Here is an 18,925-nt window from a genome sequence, read left to right on the forward strand (position 1 = left end):
TCCCACTAGCATTCACTATGTTAGTCATTCCTTCAGACTTCTCGGTGAAGACTGAAACAAAGAAGTCATTAAGCATCTCTGCCATTTCCAAGTTTCCTGTTACTGTTTCTCCCTCCTCACTGATCAGTGGTCCTACCCTGTCCTTGGTCTTCTCTTGCTTCTAAAGTATTTATAAAAAGACTTCTTGTTTCCCTTTATTCCCGTAGCTAGTTTGAGCTCATTTTGTGCCTTTGCCTTTCTAATCTTGCCCCTGCATTCCTATGTTGTTTGCCTATATTCATCCTTCGTAATTTGTCCTACTTTCCATTTTTTATATGACTCCTATTTTATTTTTAGATCATGCAAGATCTCGTGGTTAAGCCAAGGCGGTCTTTTGCCATATTTTCTATCTTTCCGACACATCAGAATAGCTTGCTTTTGGGCCCTTAATAATGTCCCTTTGAAAAACTGCCAACTCTCCTCAGTTGTTTTTCCCCTCAGTCTTGATTCCCATGGGACCTATCAGCTCTCTGAGCTTACCAAAATCTGCTTTCCTGAAATCCGTTGTCTCTATTTTACTGTTCTCCCTTCTACCCTTCCTTAGAATTGTGAACTCTATGATCTCATGATCACTTTCACCAAACCTGCCTTCCACTTTCAAATTCTCAACCAGTTCCTCCCTATTTGTTAGGATCAAATCTAGAACAGCGGCCCCCCCCCCCCCCCGGTAGCTTTTTCAACCTTCTGAAATAAAAAGTTGTTTCCAGTGCAGTCCAAGAACTTATTGGATAGTCTGTGCCTCACTGTGTTATTTTCCCAACATATATCTGGATAGTTGAAGTTAGTTAATGATCTACTGCAGCTCTAGTTTTCTCCCCCCCCCCCCCCAAAAAAAAAAGGCCCGTCAGTTGCTTCTGCTTGAATTCCAAATTGGGAGTTTTGAGGCTAACCTCAGGTGATCACTGAGGCCCTTCACCCTCCCTCCTCCCAGTGGGGACAGTATAACAGTAGGACTCTGTATGGCCCCAGGACATGTACTCTCACTGTGAAATAGCACCTCACTGCTGCTACTCTTGTTGCAAGTCAGAGTCAGAGCCGAGAGCTGTGGCTTTTTGCTAATTTTTCTCCTGCCACGCAACAGAATGACGTCATCAGCCGACTTGAAAGTGGAGTCTCGGTGTCTTGCTTACTTGCGCTTCAACCAGAACCAACAGCAAAACCGAGATCTGTCTGTAGATCCGTCTGTAACATGTAGTATGTGAGCAATAGACCAATTAACTGTTTTTTTCTGTACAATTTCATTTGTTCACTTTTCTCTATAATCAGTGCAAGATTATAAGGTCTCTGGCTGTGAAAGCAGCCAGAGAGAGGTGGCTTGGTGAGTGCAGCGAGCACAGGGTGCAGCTGCCTAGTATATCATAAATAATAAATAATCTAAACTCATGCTGGGTTCTGACATGATGTTATCTAGTTCAACCAGAGGTTTAGTCTTTTAGAACCTATAGTTGGGTTTCCCCCTTGGTTACCAGTTCATTCATTGGGCAGAACAGCTGTCTCTTTTTGTATATCATGGGCCTTTCATCTGAGCCTTCTGTAATAAGTTATCAGCAGACAATGACTCTTTCTTCAGGGTGTAGTTTCAAATGGTTGGGTTTTTGCACAACTGGAGGTGGGATATTTGCATTAAATTCTCCCTAGGGATTCTCCATGAAACCTGTTTAACATTTGTTATCCTGAAAGTACATATCTGTCTGGTATCCAGTCAGTATTGTCTTTTTGAATTTCCACTCCTATGTCTGTCATATCCAACCTCAGGAGAGATTACATAAAATCCTGGACCCATAATAACTCATAAACTTTATTATACAAAGTTTTTCAAATATATAGTTGGAAATGGAAATACCGTATATTCCGGCGTACAAGACGACCTCTGAAGTTAAAAAACATCCCCCAAAAATCGGGGGTCGTCTTGTACGCCGGATGCCCCGCCGCCGGAGCCCCTCCACGGCTTTGAAAGCCTCGGGGGAAGCCGGCGGCGGGGCATCCCAGGCGCGCATGGGCTGCCCCCCCTCCGGAGCCCCTCCGCGGCGGCGCGGAGGGGCTCCGGAGGGGGGGCAGCCCATGCGCGCCTGGGATGCCCACCCGCCGGCTTCCCCCGAGGCTTTCAAAGCCGCGGAGGGGCTCCGGCGGGGGAGGGGGGGCAGCCCAGGCGCTCCTGGCGGCTTTGCTCCCGGTGCCTCTGGTCTGCTGGGGACCATCTCCAGCAGACCAGGGACACCGGGAGCAAAGGAGGCGGAGGGGCGCTGGGGTATAAGATGAAACCCTATCTTTTAATTAAAAAGATAGGGGGTCGTCTTATACGCCCAGTCGCCCTATACGCCGGAAAATACGGTATCTGTCAAAGTAAGCATCTAACACTGAGTAAAATTGATTTTTCTCAACTCTTGTATTGTGCTTGTGGAAGAAGTAAAGAAAATGGTATGGTAACACCTAGAGGTCAAAGTCAAGATTGGATTCCCATTTTGTTTGTTGTCCAGACAGGGTAATAATCAGTCCCTGCTCCAAAGCATTTACATTATAAATAGACAAGACAAAGCATGAGAAGGGAAACAGGATATTTTTTCTCAATTGAAGCATCTACAGATTTTTATCTGCTGATTTTGTTTTGAATAGTGAATAGCATGGTCATTCTAGGTTGTCTTCTATACCTGGTGAGTCAATACTTGCTCTTTTTCAGGTTAAAATCACATGGTTTTAGACAAAATGTCTTTGCTTCCATGGTGGCAAGGTGAGATTGTATGCGGGAATACTAATAAGTCTTCTTTCCCTGAGTTTCAGACTTTGTTGCTCACAGAGATAGCAGTTGTGCTGGAAGACCACACTGTTTACATTTGCAGTTGATTGTTTCCTTTCCATGAACGTATATCAAGGCCTCATACTGGTTGTTTTAGATCTCTAGGTCTATTCAATACCCTTGTCCATCATGAGAAGGTGAGTTCCTTGGGGATGACAATGGGAATGGACAGGGCTGCTTGTAAGTAGTTCTATTGCTTTGTTTCTGAGAATAGTGATGGACAGTTGTTCTGCCACAATGGTGCTTTCATGTGTATGTCCACAGAATTTCATCTTTTCTCTTGATCAATATGTCTGTGGCACCTTTAGGCATTAGTGTACAGTGTGGACTACAGTACCTTCAGAATGCTGATGTCCAAAGGTTAAAGTAAGGAGATAGTTGATAATGCAGCTTCTCAGAACAGCTAAAAGCAGAGGGATAGTTCTGTCTCATCTCCTAGGCTACTCCCCTCCTGCTTAGCTTGTGTGTGGGCATTCTCCTGTCTTCCCTCCCCCATTTCAATTACTGTTGATACTGATCTCTTATTCCATGTGTTCCAACATAGAAGATGTGGCTGAGTACCTTAGTACGGGATTGATATTGGAACATGGATGAAGGCCAGTTGGCCAAGGCTTAATACTGGCAAGAAAGAGGGGATGGCAGTACACCAAGAAAAGTAACCAGAAGTTATGGCAGAGATTCTATCTGCTGATTTCTGTGAGTCTGTATTTGATATCTGAGTTACCAGTTAACTCATAGCAGCAGTTAGATACATGCTACTAAAGGCATCTGCATCTGAGGAAGAAAAAGAACAAACAAACAATTGTCGCTGCTGTTACCGGATCTGTCTTTTAGGATCTGTCTTTCTCCTTTCTACCCCTTCCCCCCACCAGCCACACTAGTCCGGGCCCTTTCCTTCCCCCGCCCAGCCGCAGCATAACCCTGTCTCCTGGTCGAGGCCACGCCAGACCTGCCTGGCCTCCCTGGCCACTGGGGCAGAGACAAGGCATGCCAGGCCCAGCTTTGCTCCCAGCAGCTGGAGAGGGCCATGCTGGCAGCAGGTGGGGCTTGGCTCCAGGGAGCAGATGGTGCAGCACCGGGCGTAGGGCTTTATCTGCCTATGTCTTACCCCCCCAGCCTGTGGATGCTGTGACATAATAATGTCACTTTTGTCGTCCCACAGGAAAAAATATTTTTATATATAGACAGAAAAGCTGAAGCTGGTGTAGAGTGCGGCAAGGTGTCTCGTTGAGTATGTTACATCGGGTACTTTGTGACCTGCACTGGCTAGGTCGGGCTGGGCAATAATTTTTGATGGGGGGCCACTCCAAGAATTTGGTAGGTGGTCAAGGGCTGCACTCTTCCATGATATTAATGGAGGAGGTGTGGGGGTCTGGGATGGAGGTTGAGTGCAGAAGGGAGCTTGGGATAAGGGATTGGGTGAAATAGGGGATCGTGACCTGGAGCAATGGACTGGGATGAGGAGGGGAAACAGATTCTGGGAGGGGAGTGTGATCTGGGATATGGGTGCAGGGATTTGGGTTGTGACCTGGGACAGGAAATTGGGGTGCAGAGGCTGGGAGGGGTATAGGTGCAGGATAGGATTCTGGCCTGGGGGAAGGGTGTAGGAGGAGGGAGTGTAGGGCCTGGGTTGGGGTTGTGACCTGGTACAGGAGTGCAGGAGGGGGTGCAGGGATTTGGGCTGTGACCAAGGACTGCAGATTGGGGTACAAAGTCTGGGAGGGTGTTGTGATCTGAGGAGGGATGTAGGAGGGGATATAGTGTCTGGGAAGGTGTATGGGGCCTGGAGCAGATGTGCAGAAGGTTTGGGTTACATGAGGTAGGAGGGAAGAGGGCTGGAGGAAGGAGAGGCTGGGGTGCAAGATACAGGCTCTGGCCGGGAGGCCTTACCTGGCTCCCAGCCAGCAGCCTAGCAGGTTCCTTAGTCAGGATCCCTGCCTTCCACTCCCCTGTAGTGCTCAGGGGAGCTTCAGGAACCATGTTTACTGCTCTGAACTGAATGCTGTAAGCCTGGGGGAGGAAGGAGGAGGGGCACTTCACATGCTGCCTGTCTTGTAACAGGCAGCTGCTATTGGCCAAAACTGGCCACTGGGAGCTACTGGGGGCAGGGGCAGCCTGAGAAGCCTGTCTCCCCCTTCCTCCAGGCTCTCAGCGTTCAGAAACACACACAGCCCTGCAGCCAGTTTTCCTGAGTGCCGGGTGGGACATGCAGGGAGCTGGCTGAGGCTCTTGCCAGCCAGATCTGGCATCTTAGCAGGCCGGATCCAGCTCGCAGATCATCTTTTGCCAAGCTCTAGGCTAGGTGGCGTTTTTGTTCCCTAAAGGACTTTGGGAGAGTATCTCTCTCCCCATGTGCTAGGGATGTTGCATCTGAGATCAGTGGAGATTCTCAAGTTGGAGAACTGGCTGTTAAAGGGAGAGAAGGGGGGCACTGCTGGCAAATTATTCAACATAGAAGGTGCTGACTAGGGAACTTTGTTCCTGTCCCTTGATTTGAAATAGCACATATAGGTTGATCTTCAGGGCTCACCAAAGCTCATCCTCTTCTTGGGTTCTGGGGAGGAATGGTAAATATGGTTGTCTGGGGAGCATGAAGGTTTTCTACTATCATTTGGCAGGTTTACTTTTGTTATGCAATGAGGATTACCCACTATGTCATTTTGTTTGTGCTTTAATAAAACTGCTAAAATTTCCTAGGGCTTGCGATAGGCACTTGTAATACATAATTTGTAATAATAATAATGATAACGGATCCTTAGTGAATGTGTTTCTTGGAAGCTAATGTATCTAAGGCAAAATTATGAAGCCATACAAGTTGAATTTAAACTGCGTGGAAAAATTATTATTGGTTTGCTGGTTATTCCCCTTTTTTACTCTACATCGCCAGATTTATGAAATACATAGATCTGCTCTTCAAACAATCCTTCAAGTGCCTCAGACTACAAATTAGTTCCTTGCAATATCAGCTGTATATATTCTGCATTTAACAAATGCAATAATTGAGGAAGCAAAAAATTGCTTATTCAGTTCCAGACATCAGACATCACAGTGAGCTAGATGAAGCATAAAGTTGATCAATAAAACCTATTTTATCAGCATTTCTTAAAAGCCACCCAAACCTAGTCTAAATAGTTTTCTGCAATGATGTGACTTGAAATGCAATGGACATTACAAAACAAACAAAAAGTGTCCTTTGCATTAGATTTGTGCATGATCAGGGGATTTATATTATGTATGAAATGTAATTTGCATTTCATTCCAGGGGAAAAAACTATATGAAATACATATTTATGTATACTAAAGTGAGATATATGGATCCCATGAGTGAGAGGAGCAACATAAAATTAACATACATAAAAACTTTGTGTATCTAATCTTAAGATTGCATTGCAAACTAATGACTGCATGAGAATTCAGAATGAGATTGCCATGCCTTGGCTGGCTTGCACCTTCTTTCCTCCTTTCTCATTCAAGAAGATTCTTTAAATTCTTACTCAGCTCCTGTAGATAAAAACCTTTTCATTATTTCCCTGGCATTATTAAAACCTGCCTTCTGATTTGAAGGTCCAACATCTTAGTTATTACCCAGGCCCACTGACAGAGGAGAAGGGCAAAGGAGGTCGTTGTCTCTGGGCCCAGTGATACAAAAAAGCCAAGAGCTCCTGGCTGCCACAGATAGGGTTACCAGGTAGACACCCCCCCAAAATACCGGACACACTTGATCGTAGGGGGGAGGCGGGAGGTGGGGCTGGCCGGGAGGAAGCGGATGGGGGCTATGGGGCTGGCTGGGAGGAAGGGGAGGGCGGGAAGCAGAGCTGGAGGGGATCTAGGGCTGGGGGGGCTGGACAGAAGGAGGGGGGCGGAGGAAGGGGGGCAGGAAGCAGAGCTGGCACTCCCTCTAGTTGCTAGTAGAAGCCGGGCGGGGGTGGGGGGAGTGGCTGGGAGCCCGTTTTCTGCATGTAACCAGAGGATTCCTGCTGGGAGGCAGGGCCGCGATTGGCGCTGGGAGCCTCTGGTTGTGTGCAGAAGCTGGGTGGGGGGAGTGGCTGGGAGTCGCGGCCCCCACTCCACCCCATCCTGCCCAGCTTTTGCACGCGACCGCAGAGCTCCCAGCGCCAATCGCGGCCCGCCTTCCAGTCGCTCCCCCACCAGGCTTCTGTCTGGCGCCCAGCCGGAAATTCAGAAAATACCGGACATTGCACATGTCCAGTATTTTCTGAATTTTTCTACCGGACAGAGGGTGCAAATACTGGACTGTCCGGTAGAAAACAGGACACCTGGCAACCCTAGCCATGGAGCCTAGGGCCACCTGTTGCATCCCATCCCATCCCATCCCATCCCATCCCATCCCTGTTGCACTACAAACACCACTGAGAGCTGCCTGGGGGAGGCACAGCAGGACCCTAGTAGTGAATGCTTTTGATCACCATTGACAGTCTTATATTCCCAAAGTTAGGTACCTTAAATCTCTATTTTGGCACCTGAGGAATTGGCCTGTAACTTTAAAAAGTGATGTACATATATAGCTTCCTATAACCACTCAAAGGGGCTGTGTGTGTTCAGGAGTTGGAAAGGTCTCTTGTGTTGGTGCCTATATTGTGATTGCTCCCGCTGTTGTCAGTAGTGTGAGCTCAGGCTCTGAGGTGTCTGTCTTCAGTCATCTTCTTTTTGAACATATTGGCCTTTAAAGCAGAGGTGGGGAACCTAAGGCCTAGGGGCTGGAGGTGGCTCCCGGCTTGCCTGGATTAGGACCCCAAGGCTCAAGGCTCCCCCCTCAGCCTCTCCATGGGGCTGAAGCACACAAAATTTACTAGCCTGGGCCCCACTAGATACGCAAGGGGAATGTGGTGAGCGTCTTTCTCCTCAGTTGGGGGCCACATCAGTGAGGATTTGTTTGGGGTTTTTTTGCTTCTCACTTGTGTGTGGCCTCTGATTGATTTTTCTGTGGTTCAGTGGTCCCTGACCCAAAAAAGGTTCCTCACCCTTGCTTCAAAAGAAATACAGTATATATCCATTTTGAGCCCAGGAAATACACAAAGCCCTATGGCATTGGCAGTGTACTCATAATGGTTGCTCTCCTTAATATTCTCTAATTTGAAATCTAAATATGGTTTCAATCTCAGGAGCTTTAGTGAAGAACAGTTAAAGGGTCAGCCCAAGCACCATGTTGGTATATTTTTAAATGACGTCTAAATCTGTTCCTCCAGTCCATTAAACCAGTTTAATTTCAGTTTAACTCTATTGAACTCTTATTCTTAGGAGCATAAAGATTGTCTGTCAAGTATACTGTAAGTGGAGTCTTAAGACTAATTCAGATCCAGGGCTGGTTTAGTCCAGTGGCTTCAGTGGACTTTTGGATTTACATTGGCATAACTAAAGATCAGGGTCTGAACTTTGTTGTTGGCTAGAGCCCATTTTTCTTTCTGTTTTACTCAAATGGTTTCATTCTGCTCAGTTATTTAAAAAGTTTGAACAGAGCCAAAAGGATTATTATTTAGTGGTCTGGAAGCCTTCCTATTCTTTTCTTTTCAAGCAAGTTTGTTTTGAGAGTAAAATTCTATAAGCCGATCTTAGAAAGCATTTTGCAAAACTCATTCTACACAATCTCTGAGTTTTGTTCCTGTCACAGTCTCTTACAGAAAAATCTGACTGCTGACTTTGGAACCACAGAAGATTAATTATTTTTTTAGCTCCACCCTCACCTAGAAATCCACCAAAGAAACTAACACAAACTCACCCCACCTAAAGAAGCAAAGCAATTTCAAACTTAAGACTGACATAGCGGCCACCTGCTAGCAAAACAGAACTTAACTTTAAGCACGTGCTTAATCCAGGGTTACTCAAGAAGATGTTTAAATGCATGCTTAAGTCCCACTGAAGTCCTGATAAAGTTAAGCTCATCTGTAAATGTTTTGTTGAATCGTGGCTCATGCAAGCGGTGGGCAATAACAAGCCAGTTGTGGTTCACCAGCCAACACCACTTTGTTTATTTGCATCTCTGCAGGTACAGGCACTTGCAGCCCCCATTGGAAGTGATTGCTGTTCCTAGCCAATGGGAGCTGCAGGAAGTGGTGTCGCAGTCAGCGATGCTTCTCACAGTGCCCATTAGCTGGGAACAGCACTCTGTGGCCAGTGGGAGTTACAAACACCCATACCAGCAGAAGCATCAGTAAATAAAGCAGCGTGCCCACCAGGAGCTAACTCTGTCAAACTGCCGCACTTTTATTTCCCACCCCGGCTTACGCTCATTCCAGTGTGTATTGTAGTGATTGTGTGGTTTTGTGTAATGTTTGTGCTGCAATATCTAGGCATAATTCATCCAGGCTATAAGACATTATCACCCTCTCTGAAACACTGAATTTCCATTTAAGAGGCAAAAGATTTTTTCAAATATTATGAGACACATTGCTGGTAAATCATCCCAGCAGTGACGTTGAGATGTTAAGAGGGAACTGGATAGTGAGACTTGCTGTTTTCTTCATTAAATTTAATCTGGAAACATAAATGACAAAGGATGAGTTCAAAAGTTCTGTAATAAACATACAAAGTGGGATGGAACAAAGTTTCTATAATTTGGCTTCTTATTATGCATCACAGTTAAAAGATGTGATCAGTTGGTTTGAAAATAGATTATCCAAGCTCTGGGTAAAACTCCAACAAGAACTGAGCCCAAATATAACCAATCATAGCAATTTTGAGGGTTAAAAAGAAAATTTGGTCACCAAAAATAATTAAAAAAAAATCACCCAGACCCATCTTTGGCAGCTTTGGGCAAATTTCTAAATTATTGTTGCTGAAATCCTGTTCCTTGAATATTTTAATTAATAATTAGGAATTTAAGAGCAAAACCATGTTTTGAAGTGTCCCTAGTGTCTCTTTGCCCAGAAGCTGGGAATGGGTGGCAGGGTATGAACTACATAACAAGCTATTCATTCACTTGGAAGCACCTGTCATTGGCCATTGTTTGAAGACAGGCTATTGGACTGGATGGACCATTGGGTCTCACCCAGTATGGCTGTTCTTACGTTCTTATCTCTAGGAAATATCAAAGTTGCTATTTTTTTTGTGAGTATCAAATTATGTTACTCAATGCAGACACCTTTTTCCTGATTTGAAATCCTACCAAGCAATATGAGATGGTGTGAATAATATAGAGTCTGTAATTTGAATATTTACAAGTCAAACATTGTATTAGAAAATTTGGATAGGAGGCAGCTCTACCAAGACCTCTAAACACACTGAGGAGTTGACCCAGGAACAAAGTTTAATTCCAAGATATGTATATGATTTTGATTAAAAAAGATGTTAATAAGAAAACAACCCAGAAGGAAAGATGGGAGAGGGATTTGGACCAATAAAGTGATCCAGATGGGTGGGTCTCTACATGCGAAAGAGGATATATACCTTAATTCTTGTGGCTCATAAACTTGCATTATGTACTTTATTGATGGTATTTGACTCCAGTTAAGAGGCACTTTGTTGGAGGGGTAGCTGGGAAAGGGGAACATACTTGCACATAGGAATTAGATGGTTTTGGGAGGACATTATAATCTTATGACAAAGTGCCAGCTTCCCAGAAATCCCCTGACCTCTTTACTTACTGCTTATTTAATCTCCAGTAAAGGTTCTACATTTTAAACAGAACTATACATTAATTTCTATTTTAGCGGTAGCTAGACTTTGTCGTGCACATTTTTGGAAAAAATGTTGCCCGTCCTCCTATGGAACTTTGATATAGAAAATACGGATTGTCTTCATAATGGAAAAGCTTTCACATCAAGTACATAAACAAGAGACGCCTCAAAAGAGAATAGATATTTGGAAATGTGGTCACCTTTTTAGCATACTCAGAGAAGGAGGAGTTTTCCCCAGCGAGGAAGTCAGAATCTTTAGCCAGTGTCTTTGAATATTAACCTGATTCTGAATAAGTAATGTATGATGTAGTATGTTAATATTAATGCAGCTTTGCCTTAATGGCTTTTTAAAGCATAGCTAGCAATATCTCTTGCCAGTGATCTCTGACCTGCACAAAGCTGCAGCAGTGACCAGTGTTCCTATGGGGCTGCTATGGCCAGTGGACCTAACAGATTTACCAGGCCCTTGGCCAAGGTGTGTGTGTAGGGTGCTTCTGCATCCCTGGAAGGGGGGGGGCCTCAGGCAGAAGGCATGGGGATTAGGGCGAGCTTCCCCAAGGCAACACTCAGTACTGGGATTCCCATGGTGATTTAAAGGGCCCAGAGGTCTGGCCAGCATCGCTGCCATTGTAGCAGCGGTATCAGCTGGGAGCTCTGAGCCCTTTTGAATTGCTGGGCCCTGAGGCAACTGCCACCCTTTCTCTCCATCAGTAGGTCCAGCTATTGCTGTAGGCAACACTATTGCTTGCAATCCTGCAATTCTCAGTACAGGTTTCTTGGCTTCAATGGAACTACCTTTTTTTTACTGTGTGTTCCATTCTGGGACGTTGTACATTGAATGGATATTTAACATACAAAGATGCCTTTAGAATGAGGACAGAACACTTGGGGAGAATAAATGTCTGTGTTTGAACTTCGACTTAGTTTCAAACCTCCTTTGGAATTAAATTTATCCTTAGAGTGTCTGGGGCTAGTGTCTCTTCAGGTCCTCAAAAAGGACAGCAGTCCTTTTAGAGTGAGCTTTGTATTGTCCCATCTTCCTCATCTGCACCAATGGACATGTACTTCAAAGAGTTTTCAAAAAAGATAGTTTTGATTCATTGCATGGTGATTTCCAGTCATACTGAGTTTCCTTATGGGATATGGTTCATCAAACACCTGTCAGTCATTTAATATTCTTTACTTTGTTGAATTCTGAAAAAAGGTATGGATCCTACTTTCAGTCGGGTTCTTTAAACTGCTTTTACCCATGATGAATGGAATTTTTCATTAAACCCTTTGTCTCCTGTAGCCTTTTCTTGATATGAATCAAAAAGTTCAGGCTGACTGTCAAGAGTCAGAAAGAGGGTGAAGAGAGATGACCATCATGGGAGGCCTTTTACCTCCTCTAGTTTTTATTGTAATAATAGAGCATCTCACAATTGCAAACAACTGCTAACAGCTGCACAATTGCTAAGATGAAGAGAGGCATTACAAATGGAGCAGTTCTGTGAACTTCATATGTACTACTTTTCCCAATCTTCTACTGAATATTCTTTTTGTTACTGGGAAAATTAAAAATATTTTGATTGCCTTTAGAAAATAAGGGGAGAATGATGTTTGAGAGGCTCTGTGTGAAAAACAGTATTGTGCTATTCTGTAAGTACAGGTTGGACCTCTCTAGTTCAGCACTCTCTGGTCCAGCACCATCCATGGTCTGGCATGATTAATTAGCCAGATGTTCACTTATTACCAGTGTGACCAAGTTTCCCGAGGTCCCATAAAGTTTGTTTACAACCACCAGTCCAGGCTCTCAGTGTTCTGTGCTGTTATTTAGTTCTAATTTACCTCTAAAAGTATTCTAAAAGTGTAGGAAGCAGTGGGCGTGTAGGTAATGCTGTTAGACAATATTGACCTCCCATGGTTTGGCTTTGCTGAACCCTCAACATGCTGGTGAAACTTATGAAGGGGCAAACTTATGTGAAATTGTTTTGGCATGCTCTGGCCAACTTTCGTCTGTTCTCTTTTCCAACTGTTTTGGTCATGGCATTTATCTTGAGAAATTGGTCTGTTCAATAAAATTCAGATCCATGTGCATCCTAGAGTTAAGGTGTTGAGATGAGCTGATTTTGAGTTGACTCTATATCTGTCTTAATGTTATACTACATGTAGATAAATACGAATAAAAATGTAATCCAGGCCGGAAGCCTTACAATTCTACCTCCTGTTCAGGAAGGAAGAATCTTTTTTGCAGGAATTCAGCGTTTTTCAATGGAATTCCCCTTGCAGGACAGAAAGTGCCTTTCATGACAAGTAGCGTTTTTACTGGGTTTTACCTAAATGAATGGTATCTAAAGCAGTGAAACCTTTCCTGTTCCTCTGACGACCTATTTCAAACATGAACAGTCTTCTAGATTGTAAACTTTTTTGGACACTGACTGTCCTTGACTGCATATTTGTCCAGTGACAGTGTGGCCACCATGCGACTTAGGCCTATATAATAAACAGCACTATGTGTGTTGAACAATAATAAATACTCTGCTGTACTGCATTTCAATTTAAAGGAAAAACTGCACCCTAGTGAAATATTTGTTTCATGTGATGTCCATATTTGAAGCTGGTATTTTGATTTTTTTAAATGCTTTTGTATGGGTTAGTCAAGGTTTGGATGCACTTCATGACTTAATATTAGTGAAGCATGGTACTTCTGAAAACTGCAGATGCTTTCCTTTCCTGTCGGATAATGAGTAGGAAATAATGTTAAAAAAATCCCTTTCTGGTGCAGGCCGTATTATGGTATGGAAGCTATGAGGACAGTATATCCAGGTAATATAGTCTGTAGCTTGTTACTCTGGGAAACAGCTGATACATTTACAGTGTGGCAGCAGAGAAACATTTCAATTATAGCTTTTGATCATTTGAGCCATGTAAGACGCTTGTAACTACAGTCTCCAACCAATGTAGACTTTCCAACCTTTTCCTCTTTGAATTAACCATTGAACTAAACTCTGCATAAACTAAATCCATTTTAATGCAAATATTTTAATCATTTTTTAAAAAGTAGTCTTGTCTAGTCACAAAACAAAAGGCTACTAAATATTTCATGTTGGCTCCACATTTAACACCTGCAGTGTAAATTTCACCTCCAGGCAAGCCATATTCCTGGATAGGAGGCAAAGGCAATATGTGATTAAGATTTCATGTTTATCCTGCATGATTAATTTCTTCTCGTAAAATTAACCTGAAGATTTATCAATTTCAATATAAGCCAATAATGTCCCTGTCCCCTAAAGTAATATATTGAGCATGACAGACATCAGCCTTTTATCATTTCTCTTTTCCAAATTGCTTTTTATTTGGGAAGGGCTAGTGAGTGGAAACAATTGGGTGCACATGTTCACAAATCCTTAGCATGGAAGACATTAGTGTAAAATAAACTTCTAAGTGGTTTTGAGGTCTAACCTGCTGAGGTGGATTATTCTCTGTCTACTCTAATATATCATAAGACATTCCTTGCTAATACACCGTGCTATCAGGGAACTGTAAAATATGACCTCAAGGGCTTTATATTCTTTTATGCCAAGGCCTAGAAAAGGTGTGGGTTCTTTCCTTACTGTAAGAAAAACACTTTTTTAGTTACTTAAAATTCAGAAATATGCTCATGCTTATGGGCAGTAATAGGTTTATTAGGTTCAAAAACAAGTGTTATTGAGAATATAATATTTTGTAGATGATTAGAGAGAGAGGGTATCATTTGCTTTTTCCTATGTGTGTGAGCAATAGAAGCAACTAAATGACTCTGGCCAAAATTTTCAAACCTAAAATTAGGCTCCTAAATTGCTATTGCTGGACATAGTGACCAGTCTCATAAAGGTGGTAAATGCCTGCAGCTCACATTGACTCTGCTGGGATTAATAGGTTCTCAGTACTTCTCAAAAATATGCCCTTTATATGTAAGTACCTAATAATGCATTTTATGACCTGACTTTAGGTATCTAGGTATCAGAATTTTGGCCACTATTTCAGTGACCTTGTTTCCTAAGCATGTTTGAATTTCTTTGAATTATAGTTTTCTAGTTGTTTAGGAGCATGACCCTATGATTCTGCAAAGAATGTCTTTCATCTTCAGATAAACACAAAATATATTATTCTATCCACCTTGTTCTTATCCTGGGCCTGCATTCCTAGAACATTTAGAAACTTGCCTTTGACACTAATTGGAGTCTTGTCAGTTCAAGGGAGCCCAGCATATATATTACCTGGACTGCAGGTTCTCTGAGGTTGAGACCATGACATCTTATCTATTTGCAAAGTGCCTACCATATCATTAGTATTATGCAAATAATAATGCAGTTTAGCACAATACCATGAAGTTAATGTGATACAGGACATTAAGTTCTCTCTCTGCAAGCAGTGCTGCCAGTTGGTGACTGTTTCAATACTTTAAATGTTAATTTATTAGGAGTCAAAATGAGAAAATGTGGAAACAATATGTTTGTGCTAATCATCATTTTGGGTAGTACAAGTAAGAAATATTAAAATATAGCCATCAAATACTTCAGCACTTGCAGAAAACATACAGTTGACTTTGGAATCTGATTTTATATTGCAGATTATCACTCTGTTTCTAAGTTTTCCTAACTTACAGAAAGGATCCATCTTCTATTGTAGCCATCTTAGTCTGTAACTTAAAAAATTTAAAAAGCAATTAATGGCCCTGCAGCACCTTAGAGATTTAACAAAAGATGTAGGTGGGATCATGAGCTTTCATGGGCACAACCTACTTCTTCAGATGACTGGAGGAAGGGATCCAGGGGTACAAATAGCTGAGAGAGAGAGGGGATAGAGAAAGAGAGAGAAAAAAATATTGTCAAACTTCTATTGTGCTTTCTATTGTAAACATATTCAATTGTAGCTCATCTCTGTAAGCACGCTCTAGAGTAGTACTTGTCCTTTCTCATAACCCATGTTTTATTTGAATTTATCTCCTGTTTCAGTGGTGTTTGTGTATGGAAGACATGGTTTTCAATGTAGTAGGCAGCCTTGTATATTGTCAGAATGAGAAGCTGGACTTCAATCTATTTAGGTATGGTTTGCCATATATATATGAGAGAGAGGAAAAAGAGAGAATGGACAATTTGGTGGAAGGCAGGAATTGATGCTTCTTATGACGTTTGACCGTAGTAAAGTAATGAAATTCTAGTATTTTAATATGGTGTAAAAGCTTGTATGTTGCTGTTAGCATATGTTGGAAGATTTTATATATACAGAAGTACATATGAACAGCCATAAGGGGTCAGATCAAAGGTCCCTCTAGTCCAGTGTCCTCTCCTCTCTCCTGACTGGATAGTATCACATGCCTCAGAGGGAATGAACAGAGCAGGTAATCCTCAAGTGATCCCTCTCTGTCTCCCATTCCCAGCTTCTAACAAAGAGAGGCTAGGCCATTCCCATCCATCCTGGCTTATAGCCGTAGACAGACCTATTCTCTGTGAATTTTTCTTTTATGGACCCTGTTAAAGTCCTGGTCTTCACAACCTCCTCTGGCAAAAAGTTCCACAGGCTGACTGTGCATTGTGTGAAGAAATACAGTAAACTTCCGATAATCCGGCACCTTTAGGACCCAGGGGGTGCCGGATTATCAGATATGCCGGACTATCAGAAGGGGGGGGGGGCTATGAGGGGTCTGGAGTGCGGTGGGAGGGGATGCCACCCCAGACCCCTCATAGCCCCCCTTACGATAGTCAGGCTCTGCCCCAGGAGTCCCTGATTCAGCCGCTGCTGTTCAGTTTCAGCAGCAGCTGAATCGGGGATGCCTGCAATAAAGCAGCTGGGGTGCTGCAGGGTTGGTCCCGCAGCCCCAAGGGGCAGCGCTACGGCACCAACCCAGCAGCACTCCAGCTGCTCTTGGGATGCCTGGGACAGAGCAGCTGGGGTACTGCCCGGTTGGTCCCGTAGCGCTGCCCCTCGGGGCTGCAGGACCAACCCGGCAGCACACCAGCTGTTCTTGGGGATGCCTGGGGCAGAGCAGCTGAAGTGCTGCCGGGTTGGTCCCGCAGCACCAAAGGACGGCGCTGCGGGACCAACCCGGCAGGACCCCAGCTGCTTTGCCCCAGGGGTCCCCAAGTCAGCCGCTGCTGAAACTGACCAGCAACGTCAGTTTCACCAGCTGGCTGAATCCCGACGCCTGGGGCAGAGCAGCTGGAGTGCTGCCGGGTTGGTCTTGTAGCGCCGCCCCTCGGCGCTGCGGGACCAACCCGACAGCACCCCAGCTGCTCTGCCCCAGGGGTCCCCAAGTCAGCTGCTGCTGAAACAGCTCAGCGGCTGATTCCAGGGAGCCCCGGACAGAGCAGCTCTGCCCCGGGCTTCCTGGAATCAGCCGCTGATGTGTTTCAGCAGCGGCTGACTTGGGGACCCCTGGGGCAGAGAAGCTGGGGTCCTGCCGGGTTGGTCCCGCAGCGCCTAGGGGCGGCGCTACAAGACCAACCCGGCAGCACTCCAGCTGCTCTGCCCCAGGCGTCGGGATTCAGCCAGCTGGTGAAACTGACGTTGCTGGTCAGTTTCAGCAGCGGCTGACTTGGGGACCCCTGGGGCAAAGCAGCTGGGGTGCTGCCGGGTTGGTCCCATAGCGCTGCCCCTCGGCGCTGCGGGACCAACCCGACAGCACCCCAGCTGCTCTGCCCCAGGGGTCCCCAAGTCAGCCGCTGCTGAAACAGATCAGCGGCTGATTCCAGGAAGCCCCGGACAGAGCAGCTCTGCCCCGGGCTTCCTGGAATCAGCTGCTGATCTGTTTCAGCAGCGGCTGAATCGGGGACTCCTGGGGCAGAGCAGCTGGGGTCCTGCCGGGTTGGTCCCGCAGCGCCGTCCTTTGGCGCTGCGGGACCAACCCGGCAGCACTCCAGCTGCTCTTCCCCAGGCATCCCCAAAAGCAGCTGGGGTGCTGCCGGGTTAGTCCCGCAGCCCCAAGGGGCAGCGCTACCAGACCAACCCGGCAGCACCCCAGCTGCTCTGTTCCCGGCTTCCCCGATTCAGCTGCTGGTCAGTTTCAGCAGCAGCTGAATGGGGGAAGCCTGTCCGGCTGCCCCAGCACTTCCGGGTTCCTGATGGTGCCGGACCATCTGGAGTCCCGGAGCATTGGATGCCGGACTAATGGAGTTTTACTGTACTTCTTATTATTTGTTTTAAACCTGAAATCTATTTTATATTTCATTTGGTGTCCCCTAATTCTTGTGTTATGGGAACAAGCAAATAACTTTTCTATATAAATATCTCCCTTTTAACACAGTGTTGACTTTGGTAAATCATCTGAAGTATTTCTAATTAGTAAGATTATTTTGTATGGTCCCAAGAATGCCGGACCAGGGAGTTCCTACCTGTAGTTGAAATGATTATGCCTTTTAACAGCTAATCCCACATTTGGGAGAAAAATATTGAAATGGCAGTTACGTGTTTGTCAAATACATTGAATTTTGGCTGGTAGTTACAATGGACTTTTGCTGCAATAGTTATTTTGAAACTTTGCACATATGCAGGTTTAGTTCTGAGTTATGTCTATTTTCCTTAAATAATTGTGTTATGGATTTGTAAGTACCTGTGCCTGGCTATCATCTCCCAAAATAAACAGGAGATAATTTGGGCAGATTTGTGATCTAATTCCCCCAAAATGGCATCTCACACACTTCCCTAAAGAAGGGAATGCTGGCTGCAAACTAGGCAGTGAAATAGTTGGCTCGTAGGCTGCTTTCCTCAGCCTCTCAGATCTATCACTTATGGTGCCCGTGTGGTGTCAAGAAACAGCCCAACTGTCCAAAAAATAGCCCAGGATGAGACTATAATTAAGCTAACAATGGCTCCTGCTATCAAACTGAGATGTTTCCTCTTCTAGTTTGTGGTGCCCGTGGGTTCAAAACAAGTGTTTCCCCGGAGGGGCATGAATATATAATTATCATTATGTTCCTGCATGGACAATGAGAAAAAGCCAAGGTTCGCCCTTAAGAGGTTGCGGAGGGTAATATATCTTGTGCTGTGGCCTTCAGAGCAAAGAAACTTTCTTTCTCTTTGCATGGGAAATACATATTATAGAGCATGGCAGAATGGAATTTTGAAAAAAAAAATTGTCCAGAGGAAATTTTATTTTCTTTGAAATTTTCCAATCACCTCTGGTAATTATCTGACTTCCAGGGAGCTAAGTAAGTTGCTGGCCAACCTCAAGCAGCTTTCATTATTGGATTCTAGATATAAAGCTGCAATCAGCAGGATGGTCAGTTTTCTGCAAGCTGAGGAAGTGTGCTATGATAACTTTGTGTATATTGTAGCTTGTTGAAGCATTTAGAAAATATATCAGCCTTTTAATTATAGCAGTCATTTTAGTTAGGGTTTCAGTTTGCAACAATATCTCAGAAGCAGCAGGTAAAAACAGCTGTTTGGGAAGAACTCCTATTTTCAAGAAACTTGCACTTGTAGTTGCTTGCTTTTCAGA

General features: G+C 44.4%; 1 protein-coding gene across 6 annotated transcripts in view; it reads left to right on the top strand.

Moving 5' to 3' along the window:
- SORCS2 (sortilin related VPS10 domain containing receptor 2) overlaps window positions 1–18,925 on the top strand; it is a 929,896-nt gene that overhangs the window by 150,246 nt on the left and 760,725 nt on the right. The window lies entirely within an intron of this gene.

Source organism: Pelodiscus sinensis, chromosome 5, assembly GCF_049634645.1.
Source record: "Pelodiscus sinensis isolate JC-2024 chromosome 5, ASM4963464v1, whole genome shotgun sequence".
NCBI lineage: Eukaryota > Metazoa > Chordata > Testudines > Trionychidae > Pelodiscus > Pelodiscus sinensis.